The sequence below is a fragment of the Aphelocoma coerulescens genome, chromosome 3 (assembly GCF_041296385.1).
Source record: "Aphelocoma coerulescens isolate FSJ_1873_10779 chromosome 3, UR_Acoe_1.0, whole genome shotgun sequence".
NCBI classification, from domain to species: Eukaryota; Metazoa; Chordata; class Aves; order Passeriformes; family Corvidae; genus Aphelocoma; species Aphelocoma coerulescens.
The window spans coordinates 91,602,962-91,614,996 of NC_091016.1; positions in this window are offsets into that span (position 1 = coordinate 91,602,962).

The window sequence follows — 12,035 nt, forward strand, 5'->3', positions numbered from 1 at the left end:
GGGTCAGAAATATTCTTCGTCTCGGTACCCTGACCCAAAAATAATTAAGCATTCAGTTTTTGGCAGAAATAAGCCTCTATAGCCTCGAGGGTTCAGTCTCTGTCTAGGTCAGCTCCTGCTGGGGCAGCCCTGGACTCTGCTGCGAGGCAGAGCCGGCAACATGCGGTGATGACAGCGGGAGGGAGTGAGGGCTTTAGTCTAGGAGACAGCCCTGGTAAGCCTGACATTAACATTCACATCAAATGGCAGTGTGCAAGGCAGTCCTCATCTGAGATAATAGGCTTTTTCCAGTGATTGCACCTTGTCACCTAGGAACACATCAATCCCGGAGTTTGCTACCACAGGCTGTCATGTCATATATTCCCTTCCCTGGTCTCTATTTTGTAGGAAATAGTTAATGTCTACTTCTCCTACCAGCAGGCTGCTCCAGAACCTCACCGTGATGGTGAGAAAATTGCTTCTGTCTTCCACTTTCAATTTATTCATGATTAGTTTATAACCATTTCCTCCTGAGCCAATATTGTCCTTTAGCTTAACCAGCTCTTTTCCCTTCCTGATGTTTATCCTGCTAATGTATTTACACAGGACTGACATATCTCCTGTTAGGCTTTGCTGAACAAGGCAAGCTTTGGCAGTTCCACTCATGGGATTAACCAAATCACTTCTCCCACCCAGCACTCACCTTTCTCAAAGACACATGTATTTGCTGTACTGTATCTGCAGTTCTTCAGGCAGGTAGTGCCATCCCTGTCTTGATAGAGAGTCTGCAGTCTGGATACTAGATGACCTTCATCTGATTCTATCTTCTTCTAGTTCTCCCAAAATACAGGTATTCTACTATGAGGATGAATTAGTTTGGGAAATCAGTGCATGGTTCAGAACCCTAGAGCCCAGAATCTCATGTCTGTATGTGTGGTACCCCAGGAAAAGCAGAAATCCAGAATCTCTGGATATTAATTTAATTGCCTTGAAGTTCCCTTGCTCCTCCTAATACTCTTCAGCTTTCCGTGTAGCCTGTAGTATCTGAATATCTCACCAGTGTGACGAAAAGAATAAATAAGAATTGGTCTTTTTATCTGGTAAGGAAATGTAGTGACATTTTGAATGCATTTTCACCCTTTTTCATGAATATTTCCCTTTGTTTTCTCCTCACATACACTGAGGCTTCAAATTTAGCCTCCTGCTTGCAAACCTAAAAACACCTTTATTTACTGGGATTCTGGATTCTGTCTGAACTGAGCCAGTGGAGTTCAATGAATGGAGTAATTTTCAGCTGAATGAAAACCCATGACATTCTATGGTTGCAAATTATTATTGTCTCTGGACTTTTGAACATCAGTGTATCCATCAGAAAATCCAGAGTTGCTAGGACTGACATGTGACTTGAGGAGAGAGTAACCACACACACCTGGGGTCAGAGTGAGCCAAGCTGCTCACAAGCGGGACAGAGGCCCCCTCCCCTGTGCAATTCCCTGCTGATAGCAGGCACATGTAGGCACAACCTCTGCATGTGCTGGCCCCAAAGCAGCCCAGAGGGACTCTGTGAATCTGCTTCTCCCATTCCCAATCACAGTACATGGGACCTACCAGGATTTCAGCACCAAACTGGCTTATTTTGTCTGGTGTGGCAAAAGATTGAGGACATATTGGGAGACAGTTCTCCTGCTCTTGCTATCTAGACTTCTTTCCATGTCTGCCTTGGAAAGTTTGGTTGTCAGTCATGGAAGTAGCTGCGCTTTGCCTGCATTGTTTGGCATTCACCTTTGCCACAGGTTTGCTGCTGCTGTTTGTCCAAAGGAAAGGTAAAGCAAGGTTAACATCCTGTCTGAAAGAATAAAAATAGGGAATAAAATGTCTGGGTTTGTTGGGAGATGCTTCAGAAAGTATTTGCCCATTACTTGTGATGCTTCACAAGAATTCCTTTATAATCTCCACAGCCAAAGCATTTCAGTGTCAGAAGTAGGACCCAGAGAAGTGCCAAACTGAAGCACATCTTCCTTCATTCCTGCTCACTGTGGTTACAGGAACTTCAGGCCTTTCATTAGCTGTTTAATTGTCCTGCAAAGGTCTTGAGTCAATATTTTTATTTCCTGATTTTACCTGCCAGTGGTGAACAATCTGCTCCCCTTTTCAGAACATTTAACTAAATTTAACAGGCAGGACAAGGAGGAGCACTCCCATGCCTACTGGATTGGAAAATTGGAAGTATATTTAACAATTTTAGGTATGCATGAAGACCTTGAAAACAACCACTTTGTTCTGAAAAGGACTACTGTCCTGGAGAGAAATTTTATGTTGTGAAGTAAAAGGGTTTGGATTATATGGAAAATCTGTAAAGACAAGAATGCTGCAGCTCCATGGATAGACTAAAAGACTGCAATTAATTTACTGAGGTGTTAAAATGAATATCTGGAGGGTATCTTATATTTTGTAGATTCTGTAGTGTGAAATAAAATTGGTTCTTAGCTGCTGGCCAATGACAGCTGGAGGTAAGTGAGGGGGTTTTTTGACTCTATCTCTCATTTTCTTTCATATAATCTGCAAAAAGTTGATCTGAACTAGTGACTCATCCAAAAAAGCCTTATTCATTTCAAAAGTTCCATCAACTCCCATGAGGATGAAGAGATCTCCATTTAGGATGATTATTCCTCAAAATTTCATAATGCAAAAAATACAGTGTAGCAGAGCCATATCATAACTATCATGCACTCCATGTGATGTTCAGGAAATATTCACCTGTTTGCATTTAGACTTTCTGAGAGGATCTATGAAAAAGCCAAGATAATAAAATGTTGACATCCTGTCTGGAACAATACATTGTAGGTAGAGTGTTAGTTTCATTTCATGCAAAACCAAAACAAACTGAAAAACTTTTCCTTAAACCTCAGAGCCCAAAAATTAAGGGGAGAATGCATCTTAAGGATTTTTGGGAGAGGTATGTTGGAATTGTTATTAGTGCAGAATGGGAAACAAAAAATGCTAGAATGTCCTGATTCAATGCTCCTATCAAAAAAATTTGTACTTTTTTTCCCCTTTTTTTTTTTTTTGGTGGACACTGAGCCTTTTATAAAGCAGAAAACAGCTGGATTTATACTCAAAGAAAAGAAGAAAAGGTGATTTACTCTATCTTTGTTTTGGAGCATTTAGAGGAATTCAACGGGCAAGCTCTGTGATTCCATATGGAGAAGTCAGTCTGACCAATTCTGAATTAAACACAACAGAAATGGGGGCTGTACATCTCAGTAAGACAGCCATTGTATAAAAATATGTATGAGGCAGGTTTCCTTTGATGAACCTCCAATTTTAGGAATCCAAATTTTTTATTCTTGTTATTTCAAAAATCCCAGCTGCACAGTGATTTCAGGAAAAGGGGAACAGAGACAGCAGAAACAGGTAAGGCTGAATCCTTCATCCTTTTAAATCTTATCTGTGGTGTGTCTCCTCACTGTACTGCTACAGAGATTTATATTTTCTGGAACTGCTGGAATCCCCTTTGCATAATCCAAGCAAGACAGAAGAGATTCTGTTGACCCTCAAATAAGCCAGTAGTGGACAAAATCTGGAACTTGGATGTTCAGATATGCAGTTGTGCTCTAAGGAACTGAGCCTTGCACTGGATCAGGGTACAAATACTGTATGAGGAGTGCTTTGTCTGACTGCTGTTTGCCACTGAGCCAAAAAAAACACTATCAGAAAATTACAAAACTGATGAACACACTCCTATTTTTTTACATATAGAAGGAAAGATGCCTTACCCAGACACATCTGTTTCTTTGATTTAACTCCATGCTCATTCCTGTTACCAGTGGATGAGTGGTTTGGCAAGTGCATTGCAGCCCACTTCACTGAAGAGCAGGGTTTCCTAGTGAAATAAACCTCTTTATGAGACTTTGATATGAACATATTTAGTAAATTACTTTTAAAGTCTCTCCTTCTCTTCAATGGCTGTACTCTGGGCTGGAGCATAAACCTTACATTAAAGAACCTGTTTTTTCACAAATTAATTGAAGAGGACACATCTCTCTCCAGTCACCCTAGATGCACTCACAGCAGGACTGTGACTATTCATAAGGCACTTGCAGAGGAGTAGCAGATGCATCCTGCTGACTTGTAATGTAATTCCAGTGCAAGAGGTAAGGCTGCAATGTAACCCAATTCATTAATGTCCAAACTGCAAAAACCTCACAAGATATAAGAGAATTAAAGATTCTGGAGAGGCAGAGAGAAAATTAGAGTTTCAGAACAAGAGACTATTATCTTGGAGCAGAAAACCATAGCTAAAAGTAAAATAACTGTACACAGCATGCAGTTATGGGTTTTAAGGCAAGCTTAAATAGATTGTAAGAGCAGTTTATAAAATTTGCATTTATCCAGTGCTCATGACCTGGGTATGTTAGTCAATCAGCTAATGGCTAAAGGTATGCAGCATCTTTCATAACATTTTGATACTAAATTGACTGTCACCAGAAAACATCTAACGTGCAAATTGCTATCTGCATCTGAAATTTTAACAACAGGCAGTTTGGAGAGCTGCTATTTGAACACAGACTTCATTTTCAAGAACACACAGCATCAAGCACAGGGCAGCGGGAGGATTAAAACAAAAGTGACTGTGATCAGTCTCTCAGCTAACCCCCACCCCTCACGAGCCAGCAGCCAGGCCCCGCTGCACTGTGCTCAGCCACCAGAACTGCACTGGGCTGGGAGAAAATAAAGCATGCAAAGATAGGGCAGGCAATCATCATAAGTTCACGCTGATATTGAGGTTGAGGAAACTATCACCCTGTCTATGCACAATTAGTGAACACCAGTGGGAATGCAGTTTTGGAAGCAGAAACAGGGAACCCCACAAATATACCTATAAATATCATGTGGGTCAGGGAACGGGTTTAAACACATTTTATGGCTTGAGGGGCCACCCAGACAGAAAGCAAAACCAGATGGCAAATAGCAGGCCCCTGAGCTTGAGGAATTTAAGACTTGTGAAGGATTGAAATCTTCAAAATGGGATTTAAGCAGAATTTGAATCATGTGCAGGCCTTGAACAAGAGTTCTGCATAAGTTAAACTTCTTATGTTTCTCAAAAGCTAACACTAATACCCAAAAGCCAACACCTGTGGAACAATCTGTGGCAAATGAAAACTTTATTAGATAGATAAATAGATAGATATATAGATAGATAGACAGACAGACAGAAAGGAACAGCCAATTAAACAATGGAGCAGATAACATCAAAGCTTGAGCTTGAAACATCCTTTCCTGGGATTCATATCCACCCCTTAGTCATCCTTTCCTTTTATTCCCTGAATACATTCTTCTATCCCCTTCTCATCTACCAGCACTAACTGCAGCACTGGACCTTCAGCATTACATAGCCCTTCAAATTTCCTTTTCTCTTCAATCAATGGTGTTCTGTCTTCTCCTCTGTTCTGCCACCAAGGATCTAACCCTGGCATCCCTCTGCTCTTTTGTCTTGAGTCCAGTGGTTTTTCACTCCTTTCCTTAGAAAGTGCTTTCTCCCACTGGCAACTCATCCTCTTTGCCTGCTTTGCAGTTCATTTAAAACACCCTTCCTTTTATTCAAATGCTTTCTTTGCCTTCAAATTTCTCTTTAAACCCAGGAATGCTGCCTGTCTCCAGCTCCTCACTGGTGATTATCTGAAGCACACTTACAACATAAGCTTTCTGGGACAGTAAATTTGCTTATCTGTGTAATTTACAGGCAGCATGTATATATACACAGCAGGACAGATAAATAATGCAGAAAAATAGGTCCAATGGAAAGTCTTACCTTTTCTTCTGTTTTTGTAAACCAAGGGGTACTTTGAGTCTTCACTATGCTGCTACTCTCTACTTTCTTTTTGGTTTAAATTATCCAAGTGCACTACTGAAAATAAAGAAAGTTGAGATAAGCCTTAAAAAAGGAAAAATTTTACTTTAATATATCATTTCATCAGGACATTGAAGGAACTAGCATCCTGTTCCAAGCAACCTCATCTTCATAGTCCAACAATTTAACTCTGCAAATTCACTGATTTTTCAAGCTAATATTAGAAGTACTTTTTTCCAAGTACCCACCCACTGATACTCTCCTCCTTGGCATAATGAGATCACCTCTTTTTTTCTTCCCTAATATAAAAAAATATTGACAGCCAGACCCTAGGTCTCTATGGTTGTCAAGGGATTTGGAAAGCTCTCAGTGAGGGTGTTCTGAAAATCTAATTTTCATTAATGAATTGATGCTAGCAACTTCTTCTAGGATGCTGTGCCATTAAAAATTGCACAGACTCTAGTTTTCTTGAACATAGCAGGAATCAAAAAGGAGAAGGTAGTCACTATTTACAGTCACGGTCTCCCTCCAACTTGCATGTTGCTCTGATTGTTTTCTTTCTCTCTCACACAGATACCAGGTGTTCTGGTTGCTTCCAACTCTCTCTTTTTGTTTCCTGCCTGCCTCTGTTGTGAACACATCCACACACTATTTTTCATTTCCTGAGAAAAGAGATATTTAGATTAAATATTAGGCAGAAATTCTTTGTTGTGAGGGTGGTGAGGCACTGGAAGAGGTGGCCCAGTGAAACTGTGGATGTCCCATTCCTGTGAGTATTCAAGGCCAGGTTGGATGGGGCTTTGAGCAATCTGGGCTAGTAAAAGGTGTCCCTGCCCATGGCGGGGGTCTTGGAACCAGATGACCTTTAAGGTCCCTTCCAACCCAATCCATTTTATAAATCCATGACTCTGTGACTCTCCAGCTGTGCTCCTTGTTGTCCTGTGCTCATTTTTACCTTTGCCCAGGGACATGGCTGATGCCTGAGTGAGCAGAGCAGCTCACCAGGCAGCAGTCTGTATTTCCAGAGCTGGCAGTGACTCATGTGTGAAGCTGGCAGACACCCATGCTGTCTGTATGTAGGCAACCATGGGTTGTTACACAGCAGTAAACTACAGTATCTTGTTCAAAATCTGTCTCATTTTATCTGGATGCCCCCTGACTTTCCTGGCACTGATCCATGGCTGGTGTTTACTGACCTTTTAGAGGAACACTCTTGGCTGTAGGAATAAAAATAGTTTCTTGTGGAGGTTGTGCACAGACACTGAAGTTGTAGGGTGTGTGCTCGGCCCCATGCACAGCAGCCTCAGGCCCAGGTGTAGGCCTTGGGCCAGGACCAGAAGGACCGTCCAGCACTTTTCCTGCTGGAGCTCTTGCCTTTTTTTGAGTGATCAGCCCACTCCGAACATCTGCATGCTGATAATACACCTTCTGGTCCTACATGGCAATGTGCAATGTCTGCTCAGCTTTCAAGGGATAGTGCTTCCAAGCTGTGCCTGTGCTATGAGGCAGAGGCAATCCTACAGTACTCCCTGCAGTCCTCTCCCAAAAACTCCTGCTGGGGGTGTCCATAGGGCCACAGTGCCGCCCATCCCTGGGGATGCAGCAGTGCACAGCAGAGGAAGCTGCTCGTGGTGCTGACAGAGCTAGACCAAGCACAGGTTGCCTGAGTAGATGCAGAAAGTGCCCCTGTGCACACAGCCTCCCAGAATCTCACAGGGGCCTTTGAAGACACATTGTTGGCTGCAATAAACGCAAGATAAAGCACATTTGCTGTAACACCAGGCTGTTACAGTGTTTGTTGGGTAGAATAATTTAGAAGCCGATCAGCCAAAAGCCCATAGCAAGGGATAACGTGATCTTCCAAACCCTGAAGTTTGGAGGTTTTCATCTCTCAGTTTAGGAAGGTTTTGTTGCACTCACAGAGAGGAGAAGGCTTTGGCTGCACTGGGCATCTTGCTCAAGATAGCTCAGATGAAAAGTTGAGGGACCTCAACTCAGTCAATGTATTTGCACCATTGTTATTTTTCTTTTAATGGGATTGTGATGTGCTGATTATGTACTCCAGTTTTCAAAGACAGCATTTTTCAAGTACTAGCAAGACTTCTATCTGGATGTGACAGGCCTGAATGTCTCAGGGCTTGCCAGTAGTCTCTGCAGAGGACAGGAACATGACTCAGGCACTGGCCAGGACACACGCAGAGCTACATTTAACTAAAACAAAACAAAGACCCGTGCTTTTATGTAAGAACACAGCTATTACCTTGGTAGTTTATGATGCACAGTCTGTCTCAGAGAATGAGTTGCAGTGTCTGGGCCACATTTTCTGTTTTGTGCTGAAAAGCCAGGCTAACAGGGGATTAGCAGGAAGATAGCTCCAGGATGGATTAGCCCTGTGTGTGATGGTAAAGAAATTTCAGTGCTAGCGACACGTACTGACACCATGTTTGGAAGTCTGCCTCAGGCAGTGTACTCCTAGGGCTAGCACAGTTGTATCCTTCCAGGCCCGAAAAAACTTGCATGGGATTTTATCCCAGGTGTCAAATGCCTTTTCTGACCTGCTTGTGTCCTTGCAGTCTCAGCAAAACTTCACAAACTGTCTTAGTTTCAGAAACTGGTTTTCCCTCTTGAAAATCCATAACAGCTTCAAGGGATACTTCAACTCTATTTCTGTAAGATTTGGCTGGTTCATAGTACCCCACTCCATGACACTTCTCAGGAGCATTGACCTGATAGTGTCTGACAGACGAGCACATAGATAGCAAGAATAAACACAGATAAATCTAATTGTTTGAGACATTTAAGACATGTGTGGTATTTAATTTGTTCATACCATGGAACATGACAAAATAAATTAGTAGCAGAAGAAAATGCTACCTAGTGTCATTACAGGGTAAATGTTTTTGTATGTTTAATCAGAGCCCTTCCAGATAGATATATGAGTGTAAGGGAATATCTATTTTAGGTGTGCACTTAATTCTCTGTATTCAGGATACCAGTAAGTAGGATACCTTTCTTTAAATTCTTCTAACACTTTTATAAAAGCAACAGGTTTTGTAGATTTCTCTCCTCTTTTAAAGAACACGGCACTTGCTTTTGGCACATTGCTGATGCTTAATTTATTTTTTCTCTTCAGGGATACAAAATGTAGTAATGCTTCTGCAATGACCAGGATAAAGTCAGGAGACAAGAACCTAGCACCTGTATTCCTTTGTCAGTTAAATACTGCACTATAAAAAGGAGACAGTAAATTACAGAAAGAAACCAATACAATGACAACAGAATTCTGGTATTTATTCCTACATCAAGAGAGCTATATACTGCAACTGAAATTCCTCTTTCTTGATTTAAAAGGGAGTTCTGCATGTTTGGAGATCAAATACTGTAAAGGAAGTTACATATTTTTCAGCAGGTTATAAGCAAGCCACAGGATGAATGAGATGCACTAGAAAGAGGAACTGACTGATGAGTAACCTGTTTTCACTGTAACTGTGCCGTATGGAGTGAATAAAGTAATGTTTCTCCATCTCTCCCTCTGTGAATGAATGAAAATGTTTCTTATTATTTGTGCACTGGATTCAGTAGAGACACATTCACTTGTGTCCCACCAGAGAGTATTCTTGCAGAGGCAGTCCAATTTTGGCTGCTACAATGCCTGAAGTCTGGAGGAACTATATTTCTTTCTCCACTCTCTTTAGTGGAGGAACTTTATTTTTCCTCCCTGAGTAGCAGCACAGAAAGCGTTATCCACAACTGAGTTCCACCCCCCAAATTGCAGGTTATTATGCCCTATTCATCTGCTGGACTTGACTGGGAAATTTAAATTACAAGATCTCTACATATGTTGGGGTCTCCTCCCCCTGCCATTTGCCCTGGGAGAGGTGCCCTGGGACAGAGACGGGGTTTCCCTGCCCCTGGTCAGCCTCATTCCCCATTGGTTGTTTTGTGTTCCCCTGCACGGGTGAGGACCCTCGAGTCCCGTGACTGAGCAGTTCCTCGGCAGATCCCGGCCATGTGGCTGGAGAAATAAACATCTCTCTGAAACACCTATCAAGAATCTGTCCATATATTTCTTTTCCACGGGACTCCTTGTTTGATATGCGTGTTACAGTATCCCCACTGCAACATACATACTCAGAGAAAAGTTATCCAAGCTCTAAGAGACATGAATAGCATGATAAATAGCTCTCTTTTTCAGCAGTGACACAGCTGCTGGAAGAGTTAAGCACCTCTGCTGTACTAATTCCTCTGAGAGTAACCTATATAGGTAGATAGAAATATTATATGGACACTTCCCAATAGACAGTGGCACCCAGATAATCAGGGGTACTGTGTCAAGATTCAGATTTGTATGCTTGCCACAAAATCACCACTCAGAGGTAAGTGAAACACTGTGTTCTTCTACTTCAGTGTCAAATATAACATGGTGGTACAGGATAATAGAATAGCTTGATAATATTCTTCAACATGTTTCAAAAGAATGATGAAGTCATAGGCTTTTCTCACTGACTCTAGTGGTGGCTCTCCCATCCTTTCATTTTCAACAGCATCTGCTGTACCTACACAAACGGTACTGGCTGACAGTGCTCTCCCTCCAACCTTGATAAGCACCATGAGAGGGAGAAAACAGTAACACAGAAGTATTTTAACCTGGACTCATACAGTTTATTTAATTGCATTTTGAACTGGACCTCAAGAACATTTTCAAGAGCATCTCAACAGTCTGTGCAGAGAACATTACCAGTGCCAAGCAATTTCATGCAAGGCTGCTATCTGCAACACACATATTCCCCCACATTCAGGCCCAAAAACTCTGCCCTGGCATTTTATTGTGTAAGTAAAATGAAAATATGCACAGAAATTCCAGCAGGTGGTCTGAATGATGGGGGGAAAAAGTGCTGTCTGTCCCTTAGGAGGGATATCAATATATCCCAGGATCTTTCTGTGTTAATCTTTCTTGGAAGAAACTGTTCAAAGGGCACACAGTGAGCTCTGTGGCAACTCTAGCTTACTGGGAGATGGTTGCAGTAAAAGTGGCTGTTGTCCATTCTCCTGCACAGTGAATTTCTATTTCTACCTAAGATAGAAAGGACTCCACATAAATTGCAAACCAGCCTGATCTCATTGCCTGTCACAGAGTTACTGTGTCTTAGCTAAGAAATTTTACTCATCATCACAGCACAGGTTATCAAAAATCATGTAAAAATATCTCTACAGATCAAAGAGGGGTAAGTTTTGAAGAAGTTATGCATGGAAAAGGTCCAGCCATTTACTACACTGGGAGACATTTAAAGAGGTTGTCCATGCTAACTGGTGTGCTTGTTCCTCCAAAAGTACCTACACCCAGCAAATACACGGCAGAATTTCCTAGGTTTTACACCAGTGTAAGCATGAGGAGATGGCAGGACCTCTCTGCAGAAGACAATGCTTTCTCTCAGAACTCTAGCATGGCACACAGCCAGGATGCTAATGTTAATATCAAAAGAAAAGAAAAGAAAAAAAATTTAGAAACCCAGGGGAAAGCAAAGGAAAATACCAGACAGGATGAAGAAAACTCCAGTGGCAGAGCAGGTCCATCAAGATCCCGGCCTTCACACCATAGCCAGAACAACTGCAACAAGGAAACCGATATGCCAGAGAAACAGGAAAGATCTGCCTCACCAGAAACAAGGAGAGGAGAAACAAATTCCCAGGAAGCTGGGGAACCACCAAGGAAAACATCTTGAAGCAGAGACTTGCTTTGATCCTGATGATAAATCATCTTTGCCAAAATGGATGAGTTGTTTGGACCCATTCCCTGCTGTTTAAGATTTGTCCTTGAAGTGATGAGCGTGTGTGAAAACCTACATATGCACTGAGAAAGGGAAGGCAGATGACATCAGGTTTGAATTCAGATTAGAAAAATGTGCATGAAAGACAGAAAAAAGACCCAAAACCTCATACTGCAGCATAGGAAAGTCTGGTGTTCCTTTTCTGCCCTCTTCCAGATGGGATTTTCAGCTCCCAATGGCAAACACCATGTTTTGTTACAGATCATCTGCCTCTCTGGGTATCTGGGTTGCATGAGATCACATCTTGCAGGAAGGTTGAAACCAATTTGGAGGATGGGTGCTGCCCCTGTGCTCAGCTGCTGCTTTGGCTCCATCATACACACCATGGCAGTCATTTCCTGGGCATTCATGGGAGCTGGAGAAAATCACGGCTGCTG